The 12,440-nt window shown below is 46.0% G+C and overlaps 1 protein-coding gene across 1 annotated transcript in view; it reads left to right on the plus strand.

Moving 5' to 3' along the window:
- The first annotated feature begins 565 nt into the window (after nt 1–565).
- Nucleotides 566–12,440, plus strand: part of LPAR3 (lysophosphatidic acid receptor 3) — a 77,454-nt gene continuing 65,579 nt past the window's right edge. Inside the window, exon 1 of the mRNA XM_072974079.1 lies at nt 566–741. The gene's annotated coding sequence lies outside the window, so the exon portion shown is untranslated. The remainder of the gene's footprint in view (nt 742–12,440) is intronic.

Consider the following 12,440-nt stretch of genomic DNA (forward strand, 5'->3'; position numbering starts at 1 on the left):
TTACAAGAACTTCAAATATTTTTTTTGTTTGTTTGTTTTCTGTTTCAATAAAAAGGTGCTTAGGAAAGGCCCCAGGCCAAATGCACGGGAACACCCTTGGCCTGTGGGGATACCTGCGCTGCTCGGATAGCTCTGGGGTTCGAGTTTTAGAGCAAGTGATCAGCCTGGCCATGAACCTGCCTCCCATGTGGGGTGTGCACTTCCCCGAAGCCACTTCAAACAAATCTCTCTCCGCAGTGTGAGGAGAGAGGGACAGAGGGACAGATGGACAGTGCTTTAAAATGGGGCTCCGAGGTATGGCTCTGTAGGGCCTGTGGGTGCTAGCGGTCCCTTAGTGGGTGCCATCTTCTGGAGGCAGGTCACCCTCCTGGGGACCAGCCTCAGGCAGAAAGGCATCTGCGCTAGCGCCCCCGCGCGCTGATCCGTGCCTCGCCGGTGGGGGGCGCTCTCTCGTGGAAACGGTCGGCCACCCCGGGCTGGGCGGGGCGGGGAGAGGCGGGGCGGGGCTGGGTGGGACGCGCCCCTCCGCCCCCTGGGCACCGCCCCTCTCTCCGCCAAACTTTCCTCGGGTTCCGGGCGCTTCTGAGCCGCCTCTGCAGCGGAGGCGCGCCGCCGCCCGTCCTGTCCTCCGGCGATCCTCGAGCCCGGCCCCCGGTCGCCCCGTCGCGCTCGGCTCCGAGGGCATGCGGCAGCCGCAGGCGTCCCCGCTCCCGGGCTCGGCGGCGCGGGCGAGCGTGAGCGGTGAGTGGGGCGCGGGGAGGGTTCCCGGAGCTCCGGCGGGCGGGCCGGGGCGCGTGGGGAGGCCGGGGCGCACCTCCGCCGGGCCCAGCCTGGCCCGGGCCCCAGACTCATTTCAGGCACCTGGGACAAGTACTTTGGGGGTGGCATGTGGCCCACCTTGCCCCTTCCGTCTAGCTTTTCCCCCTCTAGGGGGGAAAAGCAGTCGGGATGCAAAACCCGCGCTGCGTCCGCGGCTGCTGCGGGCTGTTGGGCAGGGCGCCGAGGCGCGGAGAGTCCCGCGCGGGCTCCGCTCTGCTTTTGCACAGGTGCTTCTTTTCCAAACTCGGTCTCAACAGCCGTCGGTCTTGAACTGAGGTTCCTCCCATGAAGCCTAGGGATGTAACATTTTTCAGCCTCATCTACTCTAGGCGCGGTGGTGTGTCAGCTCGGGGACAGTTCGAACCGGGCAAGGCATCCGAAGAGTCGGGAAATGGTTATTATGGTTGTTACGAACTAACTAGGAACACTGTTGGGGGTCGTGCTTTGAGAGTAAGTGCCGGTCCCCGCGATCCCCTTCACCACCGGGCAGACAGAAGTGCTTTGTTCGGTAGCAGTGTTACTTTATTGCCTTCCCTCAGCAAGTTGCGACTACCTAAAATTGTTTGGAAGTTTCTCAAGCAAGTGCTCTGAGGACTGACTGTGACTATTGGAAACAATTTAGTCTTATAAGGTAATCGTTAAAACTGCCCTCAAAAGCAATTGTAGGTCATTTTTAAACCGAGTATTTTTCACGAAACGTTTCCCCGTTCTGTTTCTGTCATTGCAGTGCATTTGTCCCTCCCTACTCCTTTGCCTCCCAGACTGTTACCTGGCCTTGGAATGTTACTTTAGAAGTTAAGGGTCTTTGCTCCTCACAGTTCTTGTTTTTTTTTTTTTTTGTTTGTTTGTTTGTTTATTTGTTTTAAGTCGGAGAATAAAATAAATGCCATTCACAAACAGATGATCCCTTTCTTACAAATAGGTTATCATTTCATGCATCGCACAGCGTATCATTAATGAATGTTTCGGATTTTCCAAAGAAGCATTGTTGGATGTTCCAGTGAACTACCTATCAGTGGCTGCTAACCCTTCTTCTGGTGACACATTTGATTCAATTTTGTGTGATCTGAGCCCAGTGAACAGAATTTTCCTCTTTTTTTGACCAGAAGTGATACAGATAGAAACGCACAACCTAGGCTCTGTTAACACCATGCTTGTCTAAACAAACTGGGCCGTTCTAAAAAGACCAGCAAGCAAACCCTACCAGCGAGGCTTATGTACTTGAGATAAGCTTCTGGAATTGTCCCTTGTGTCATGAAACTGTATGACTGTATCATGTAGGGACTGGACATCCAATCATCTGGATGATTGTCACTACCATGTAACTAGGAAAAGAGATTCTTTTGGCTCATTTTTCTTGTTTTCGTTGTCTTTAGAATTCAAAACTTTGTAGCTTTGATTTAACTACAAATGACACATAGCTTTTCTGAATCTGACAAATGACACATCAGCTGCCAGCCTCTTTATCGTAGGTCAGATCTATTTAGGTATCTGGCTCTTTTACAGTTTGATAGAACAGATCTGTGTATGTTTTCTGTGAATGAAGACAGAAATGAAAACATTCAAATATGGAATTGTTTCTCATGTACGTTTGTCAGAACCTGTTTGAAAATCTGCATGCTAATTCTCGTTTTTCCAAAACACACAGGCACAGAGGAACCAATGCACACACAGCATTGTAGCCAGACAGCAACCAAGGCCCATACTCTCAAAGCAGTGCACACATGCCCGAGGCTGGCTGCCTCACTCCGAATTTTTCTGCCTTCTGACAAGGAGCAGAAATCCACCATAACTGAAGCCCAACCCCTCATTTCTTTGGGCTGTGGCAGAGGGAATCGCTGTAACTCAAATGGGAATTACTATAACTCAAATTACCCATTAGCCATTCTCCTTGGAGTATACATTAGTTCCAAATGCTTTCTGGCCTGTGATTATACCCAACAGAGTGGTTAAGTCTGATTGCAAGGTTCGAAATGGCAGAGACCAGGCCCAAGGCATCATTAGTGTGGTTTGTAAAGAGAAGAGCAGGGCTTTGCAGTCAGACCAGCCTTTGTTCCAGGCCACGCTTTGTGACCTCAGATACCTTGCTTCACCTCTCTAGGCCTTAATTTCCTCATCTGTAAAATTGGAGATTCTCTCCACCTCCCAAGATGAAAAGAGAAAACACTTAGCAGGGTCTCTGATATCCAGGAAGTACTCCTTAATTGCTGGTTGCCCTCTTTTCCTCCCAGATACACATGAAAATGTGGACATTTCTGTAAACATGGTGCAAATGTACACTGTACCAGCGTGAGCGCAAAGACAGATGATGGGTGACTTGCAGACATTCTGCTCACTTTCTTTACTTGCTTTCCTTCTTTCTGGCCGTAGTCCTTTTGCTCTGTCCTCCCTCATTCCTCCTGTGGATACTGGGCTGCCCCCTCTCGGGCCTTGCTCATCCTTTGTCCCTCCATCAGGGTTCTGTATGCATGTGGAGGAGTCCCCTGGAACTTAGTCTTGCCACAGTTGGGAGAGATGGAGATGAGGACTGGACAGCTGTCCGCTGAAGCCCCAAGTTTGTGCTTTTATAGTGCTGGGCTAGAGAAGCGGAGGCCCTGTTTGGTTTACAGGGGACTGGGTTCTAATCCCAGCCCCATTTTTGTGCACTCTCGTGACCTGAAATGAATTGCTTATCGTCTATGAATTAGGTTTCTCATTCACACAATGGAGATAATAATTCCTCTTCTGTCTACCTGCATGGGTTGTGTTGGGTCCTATTAAATCACAAATGTGAAAGAGCTTTGTACCTGGTGAAGGCCAGATAAATATGGGAATTAAAGAGGCAGGGCCTCCAGATTTGGGACACCCCGGGCAGGCTGAAGGGGGTGGTAGGTTGGATCTCCATGTGGGTGTTGGACATGCCAACTGGACATTGCTGCCACACCCCTCTCTCCTGCCCTCTGATACCGAACGGGTTTTCAAGGAGGAAATCCTGCCAAAGGTTGAGAAACTGCTCCGTGGGAAATATGAGTGGAAGATAGTTTCAGGACTGACATGACCTATGCCCTATGATCGAAGTTCCAAAGAAGTTTACTTCCCTCTTAGGATTACCTGTACTGTCTGCTTTTCTCAGTTCTTAGTGAACAAAAACAGAGTGCTAATTAACCAGCCAGGGAGTCAGAGGAGAGCGGAAGTAGCCATCATCAGACATTGGGGGACCCTGTGCCATCCTCACTGGCCGGTGTCTTCTTACTATCTAGGGTCTCTGAGGTTAGAGCACGATAACTAAACTGACTGCGAAGCACTAAACTGACTCAGCTGACACTAAACCCCGCCCTCTCCTGCCCCAAACAACTAAGCTAATAATTTAATTCAGCCTGCGGGATGTGGCTGCTCTCTGCCTGACCTGCGTGGCTAGCCAGGAGAGTAGCACCCAGCGAGAGGAAGGTTCTGACTTCCCGGGTCATTCTTGCCCCATCCATCCTCCCTGGGCTGGTGGCCTCCTCCTCTTCCCTCTTCATCTCTGGACCTAACCCCTGCGGCACCTGGCCCCTAGCCTCCTGTCCTGGCTGCCTTGAACTCCTCCCTTGCCCGTGTCCTCTCACACCTCCCTGCTCCCATGAGCCTTGCCTCCCCTCCTCAGATGTGAATCATTCACACACCTTAGCCTGGGTCAGACTGGGTGTCACTCAGGAAAACAACCTGCCAGGTACGGCCAGCCCCACCCCTTCCTAATGATGTTAGTCAGCCCCCCACCCCCAGTTACTCATCAGCTGACCCTATGTTTTTATTGTTCCCTGAGACTTCAGGCTGGAGGTCCTACTAGCCCCGGTCTTGACTCAGCCACGTGCAGATTCAGTGGTATCATCAAGAGACGGCTTGTGGGTGGCAGGGCTGGGTTGGAGAGCATTTCAGCCCCTCCGTGAGTCCCACGGGTTTGCCCAGAGGCTCTCCAAACAAACATGCAATCTAAATAAAAGCAGTGTCCTTACTTTGTAAATGCAGCTTTATTAAGGCAAGCCCCCTGGTCTCCCCTTTCAGGCAGGCTGCCTCAAAGCCCCTCCTCTTCAGAAAGTCTGGAGCTGCTCCCAGATGGACTCAGACCATGTCCACCAAAGGTGGACAGTGGAGTCAGTGAGAGGCATTCACTTCCCTAGGAGAGCTGGAAACCCAGCGTCAAGGCTCAGAGCTCTTGAGAGTAACTGGTTACAGAAGGCCAGAGTGAGGGATCAGGTATAGAACATCACTGAATCATTTGCCTCTTGACCTGGTTGATTTTTAATAAATCAGCCCTTGGAATGGGGGCCCTTTCCCTGAACTAGTGTCACAGGGGTCTGGCAAAGAGAAAATAAATGTAATATTTTTCTATATCCCCATGGCATTAGGATTAGTCAGAGTTCTCCAAAGAAACAGAACCAATAGGATATATATATATATATATATATATGGAAGCTTATTATAAGAATTGGCTCATGGGTGACGGGGACTGAGAAGTCCCACATCTGCAAGCTGGAGAAGCAGGAAACGCAGTTTAATTCAGTCGCCTAAGAGCAGGCGATCTGCTGTGTGAAGGCAGCGGGAGATGTGTGTCCTAGCTCAAGCCAAAGGGCAAACTCACCTTTCTTTTGCCTTTTTGCTCTGTCGGTCATTCAGCAGACTGGGTAATACCCAACCGCAGTGGTGAGGATGGTTTTCTTTACTCAGTCTACGGATTCAGATTCAAATTCAGAAACACCCTCATGGACACACCCAGATAATGATTTGCCAGCTACCTGGTCATCCCTTAACACAGTCAACTTGACACATAAAATAAATCATTGCACAGGAAGTTGACGCTGGTATAAACCACCACACAGCCCACAGAGCCCATTCATCAGTTATCCCCCAAATGTCTCTCTTTTTTTTTTTCTGTCTGATCTAGGATCCATGCTAAATTTAATTATTGATTTACTTTTATCTTCATTTTAAAAAATTGAAGTATAGTTGATTTACAACATTGTTTTAGTTTCTGGTGTACAACACAGTGATTCAGTTATATATATTCTTTTTCATCATAGGTTATTACAAGGTATTGAATGTGGTTCCCTGTGCTGTACAGTAGGACCTTGTTGTTTCATGCTAAATGCATTTGTCACATCTTTCCTAGAAGAGTTCCTCAGAGTCTCCCTGTCCCTAAAGTCCTTGCAGTTGTACAGATCTCTGAATGCAGGTCTTACCTTCTGTAGACGACTCTCAACCTGGACCTAGCAGGTGTTTCTTCAGAACCAGACTCAGCTCTTATGTTCTTGGCAGGATACTCTGCTCTTCTCAGGGTGTCACATTAGCAGGTACACAGTGTCTACCAGTCCCACCACTCAGATACTCACCCTGATCACCCAGTGATGTCGGTATCTGCCAGATCTCCCCACCTCCAATTCACCATTTTTCCTTTTGAACATTATTGGTGTTTGTGAGGAGGTATTCTGAGGTTATAGGAATAGCCTGTTTCACATAAACCTCCACTTACAGCTTTACCATTCATTGCTGACTTCTGCCTGAATCAGCCACCTCTACGAAGGTTACCAAATGATGATTCTTTACTTCTGTCGCTCCTTTCACATTTATTAGTTGGCATTCTTCTATAAGGAATTTTCCTTTTTTCCTTCCTGCATTTATTCATTTATATTAGGAAGTATTCATGGGTTCCTTTTATATAAAGTATGTTGAAGTCTCTTACTATCATTATTAATTTTGATGCTCAGATTGTCCTCAGTTTGGCCAGTGGAAGTCCTTTTGACAGCCCTGTCATCCACTGAGCATTTAAAATTTTTCTGTCACCACAAGACATTGCAGGCTCATCTTGCACTTTCCCTGACCTAACTTTTTGGTAGAGAATGGTATTTAGAAACCAGGATATGAAAGGGTGATGTGCCCGTTTTTACTGGAGTGTCATTACTTTAGATGTCTCAGGGACAGAGCTAGAAAATGTATGTATACATGTATATACACATAGCCATTTATATGTTCATTTTTCTACATTCGACCATATATTATAAAATCATGAGTTCATACTATTATCTCCAATTCTAGTCCAAAACCCAGGGATCCTTCTAGTCTTATCCCTTTGTATCTTTGTGCATGTCTTCTCTGACCGTTAGAAACTTGACTCCCATTATCTTCAATATTTTTACTTGTTTGCTCAAAGTAGCCTGTCTCTTAACCGCAAAGGCCACCCTGGCTCATATGGGCCTGCTTCTCTTCCTACAGCTGGTCTCTGGCAGCCAGGCCTGCCGGCCCATGTGTCCTTGCAGCATTACTGTCCGCCTCCAGTCCCTCCAGCTCGCTGCTCTGCGTGGCTCCCCAACCACAGCCCATGCCTCTGTGCAACTCCTCGAACTCCCTCTTGTCATGTTGTGTTCTCAGCCACATGCTGACCCCTCAGTTCTGGGTAGGGAAGAAGAGAGAAGGCAGAGGAAGAGAGAAAAAGATGGACATTAAAAAAAAAAGCAAATATAGAAATAGCATATACATTTTTAGAGGTTTCCATGGTTTGCTACTAGGCCGTTACTAGCCTCTCTCAGCTAATTTCCAGTCTAATTTCTAGAGTCAGATAATTGACATCTGTGGCCTGTTCAGCTGGTAGACTCTATTTTGTTGATGGGGAGAGTAAAACACTTTAATAGAAAGTGTTTCTATGCTACGTGGTTCAGCGTATTAGAAGTAAACCGGTTGCTTGCTCTTCTGAGCTTTCTCTGAAACATGCAAACTGACTCATCATTGCTATTTTCTGACATATATTTAGAATTTTATTCTGTCATTTTCATTTGATTATATGGACTTTTTTCCCCATAAACTCTTGTCAAATTTTTATTGACATTTACCACAATCATATTATATTACTTCTGGAATCACTAAATGTTTGCAAAAGGCATTAATGTCATTATGGAGAACAAATATGCAGATTTTATTTCTCTTGAGGGTAGAGGATTAACTACCAAAAAAGGCTCTGCTGGTCAGTGCGGTGAAAAGCGCCCTGGGCTGGAAGGCTGAGAGCTGAGTGAATCAGTGTTTCCCAGCTTTGGTTTTCTTCTCTGTGAAATGGAGAATGCTGCACCATAGGGTCAGATGGGGAAAGAGTTAGGAACTCACTTTGAAAACTGCGCAGTGGTGTATTAATGAATACATTTTGATGGGTTACTCTAAGATCCAGATAGAACAGTCTAGAGGAGGCATGGTAGTAAACTTAGGAGATTAAATATCAGATTTTCAACCCAGCTAGCTAAACTCCACTTACACATGTTCCCTGGGACTAAGTGTTTTCTGTGGTCGTGAAAAACGCCAGTTAGTTAGTAAGCCTGGACAGGGTGGTAGAGGCGAGAAGATCTTAGGGTTGTAATGCCCGTGACCCACCCAGTCTGAGGGAGGGAGGGGTTTCCTGCTTTGACCTCCCTCCCCGGTGATCTCTCATGGGATCCCCCTGCCCGACCTGTTGGGAACAGGCTTGCCCTGTCACTTTACTGGTCCTGCTCCTCTGGACCCAGAGAGGACTGAGGGCTTTACAGTGGCTATTTCGTTCACTTTTCCTCAATAACCCAATGACCTGACAAGTTAGATCTTGTCTCCCTTTTGCAACAGAGGAAACTGAGGCTCAAAGAGGTTAAGTAACTTTCCTTAGGCCCCACTGATAATAACAGTAATGAAATTAACAGTATGTGTCGGAGGCTATTCTAAGCACCATATTTAAATCTCCCAATAGTCTTAAGAAGAAGGTGCTGTTGCTATCCCTTTTTGTAGACGATACAATTAAGGCACTGAGAGGTTAATTACGTTGCTGGTAAGCAAGGCTTCACATGCAAGCCATGCTCTTTTGTATGCACATGTCCAGTTTACCCATTTGTTGAAGAGACCATTTTTCCCCAGTGCGTATTGGCACCCTTGCTGAGGACCAGTTGACCATACATGTGTGGGCTTATTCCTAAGCTCTCTTTTCTGTTCCCTTGGTCTGTATGTCTGTCTTTATGCCAGAAGCATACTTTTTGATTACTGTAACTTTGCAGTATATTTTGAAGCCCCAAAGTATGAGACTTCTAAATTTGTACTTTCCCAAGATTGTTTTGGCTATTTGGAATATTCTGTGTTCATATGAATTTTAGTATTTTTTCCCTAGTTCTGCAAAAAAAAAAATGCCTCTGAGATTTTGATATGAACTGCTCTGAATTAGTAAGTTACCTTGAGTTATACAGACATCTTAACCATCTTCGATTCTAATCCATGAACATAGTATGTCTTTCCATTCGTTTATGTCCTCTTTCATTTCTTCCATCAATGTTTTGTACTTTTCAGTGTATACGCATCTTGCCTCCTTGGTTATGTTTATTTGTAAGTAGTTTTTCTTTATAATGCTACTGTCAATGGGCTTGTTTTCTTAATTTCCTCTTCAGGTTGTTCGTTGTTAGTGTATAGAAACACAAGTGAGTTTTGTATGTTGATTTTGTATCCTGCAACTTTTCTGAATGAATTGACGAGTTCTAACAGGTTTGTGTGTGTGTGTGTGTCCTTACGGCCTTCTACGTAGAAGATCATGTCATTTATAAACATATAATTTTACCCCTTCCTTTCTGATGCAGATACATTTTGTATCCTTGTCTTGTCTAATTACTCCGGCTAGGACTTCAGATACTGTGTTGAATGGAAGTGGCCAGAGTGGGCATCCTTGCCTTGTTCCTGATTTTAAAGGAAAAGCTTTCAGTTTTTCACTGTTGAGAGTGATGTTCATCGTGGAGGCCATGTGCTTTAACCACTCTGCTCACATGCTTATCTGCTACAACGTGAACCCCGAACCCGGAACCTGTGTCCTTCTCCCACCGCACGTTGCCTCTCCTCTGCCTCCTTGTCCCCTTCTGCCTTCCAGCCTTCCTGCTTTGTTTCAAGCAGGAGGAGAAGGAAGTGGCAGTGTCTTAAACTTCATCACTGTGGCAGTGGGCCCATGCTCTCAGACAGGGAAAAGCCTTTCCTGGACTGTAGTTATTTTAGTGTAGGTGTAGCATGACCTTGTCATTGGTCCTTGTATTAGAGCATGAACAGCTAAACTTCCAGAATGCCAGTTGTATATTCCATTGAATTTGGGGGGAATTTTGACTTTAACTAACTTTCTTGGGAAGTATTGTCCACCATTTATTGCATACACCCTATGTGCTCAGCATCTTGCTAGGCACTTTATGAACATTGCTTGAATTATCCTTTCCATAGCTATATTGTTTTTGTAGTTATTGGGCCCTTTTTAAAGAGGAAGGGGAAGGCTCTGGCCAGGTGGGCAGTGTACCAGGATAGAGACACTGCTGGAAGGAATGAGCCTGCGTCTGACCCAGGTCCAGCTGCCGCCAAAGCTTCTGCTCCTTCCTTCCATTACCTGGCCCTCCTGTGTGTCACAGCCCGCCATGCTTTCCTTGAAAGAATTTAGGTGACCAGAGCTCCACAGATCTGGCTTTCCCTTCTCTGAGCCCTGTTTGTTTGTTTGTTTGTTTATTTAATTTATTTATATCATTTCAACATATGCATTTTATTTCTTTATCTATTTTTTTATTGAGTTGTAGTCAGTTTACAATGTTATATCAGTTTCTGGTGTACAGCACAGTTCTTCAGTCGTACATGAATATACATATATTCATTTTCATATTCTTTTTTACCATGAGTTACTACAGGATATTGAATATATTTTCCTGTGCTATACAGTATAAGCTTGTTATCTATTTTATATATATCTCTTCCTTCCCCTGTCCCCACTGGTAACCACAAGTCTGTATTCTATGTCTGTGAATCTGTTTCTGTTTTATATTTAAGTTCGTTTGTCTTCGTCTTTTTTTTTTTTTTTAGATTTCACATATGAGTAATATGATATGGTATTTTTCTTTCTCCTTCTGGCTTACTTCACTTAGAATGACATTCTCCAGGAGCATCCATGTTGCTGCAAATGGCATTATGTTGTCATTTTTATGGCTGAATAGTATTCCATTGTATAAATATACCATATCTTCTTTATCCAGTCATCTGTTGATGGACATTTAAGTTGTTTCCATGTTTTGGCTATTGTAAATAGTCCTGCTATGAACATTGGGGTGCAGGTGTCATCCTGAAGTAGGGTTCCTTCTGGGTATATGCCCAGGGGTGGGATTCCTGGGTCATATGGTAAGTCTATTCCTAGTCTCTTGAGGAATCTCCATACTGTTTTCCACAGTGGCTGCACCAAACTGCATTCCCACCAACAGTGTAAGAGGGTTCCCTTTTCTCCACAGCTTCTCCAGCACTTGTCATTTGTGGACTTTTGAATAATGGCCATTCTGACTGGTGTGAGGTGACACCGCACTGAACCCTGTTTTAAATATCCATGCTAAAATGTTCCTTTCCTTCTTTATTCTGACCAAACAAATATCCATTATGCAATGGAGGAGCAGAAACAAGAAAACTACAGCAGAACAAAGCTCTCATTTTTTCACTGGAGACATGCAGTGGCCACAGGTGTATAAAAATGATGATGCCCCACTGGGCAGGAAGCTTTAAGACCTCCCTGCCTTGGTCTCTGCCTCTGCTCTCCGGGAGAGGCTTCTGGTGGCCCTGACTTTGATTCTGTCTTCTGGGAAGTTCTTGCTTGTCCAACATCCTCTGTGGCCATATCTGAAATGGGTGTCGGTAAGCGTGTGCCCCAGGCCAAGCTGTGACCCCCATGGCAGTATAATTCCTTAAAAAGTTTATAGGCTTCTGGTCTGTTTGCTTCTAGTCAGTTCCACACCCCAGTTACCACATCCAGATTCAGTGCTGGACCAAGTTCTTAAGCACTCCTTATGTCCCAGCTTCTGTGGTGGCCCACCTCTGTCTTCTCCTCCTTAGTGGCCTCTACCCTGAGGTCCCCAAAAACCTGGACCTGGGCAGGAGGATACACACCTGCTCTGATCCTTACTGTAGGCCTGACTTCTCTGTTCCAATGCCATGTTTGGGAAAAGCTGTGAGCAGTGGTACCATTTTCACTCCTTGGGGTTATAGAAGCAGTTAACTTTCTTAATCCTCCAAGGCCTCCAGCTTCTGGATGCTGCCCATTCTTTCCCACCTTTGCTGACCAACCTGCAAATGATTCTTGCCTGAGCTCCTCTCTTTCTTGGAATGCCTTACTCAAAGCAAGAAACAGCCAGTGCATGCTCACATTACGTTTCCTTCCAACACCTTCACCGAGAGCAGCAGGCTTCTAAGGCAGAGAGGCCCCTGAGTACAGTGACCTGAAGAAAACAGTTTATTTTTCTGCCTTGTTAACAGCCCTGAGGTGAGTGGTTTGGATTAGAAAGAGTCCTTCCATCTTGTTCCGCCACCATCCTCTAGGGCAGTGCTTCACGAACTCCCTTTGCTTAAAGACTGGCTTTCTTTATTCCCAGTAAGACAAAGGCCAGTACTTTTGGTTTATACTCCACTGATCATGCCCTTGTATCTCACAGCAGTGTCAAATTGTTGCAAACCTTTCTAGGGATTTGTTCACAACTTCTGTGCTTATCCCCTCATTAATGGAAACTTGTCCGTGGACTACTTTGGGTTGTGCTTCTGGGGCTTTGCCCTGGTCTGAGTGTTCAGGGCTGGGTCACAGGCCAGCATGCAGGATGGAGAAGGGGCACAGAGGTGCA

Source organism: Vicugna pacos, chromosome 13, assembly GCF_048564905.1.
Source record: "Vicugna pacos chromosome 13, VicPac4, whole genome shotgun sequence".
NCBI classification, from domain to species: domain Eukaryota; kingdom Metazoa; phylum Chordata; class Mammalia; order Artiodactyla; family Camelidae; genus Vicugna; species Vicugna pacos.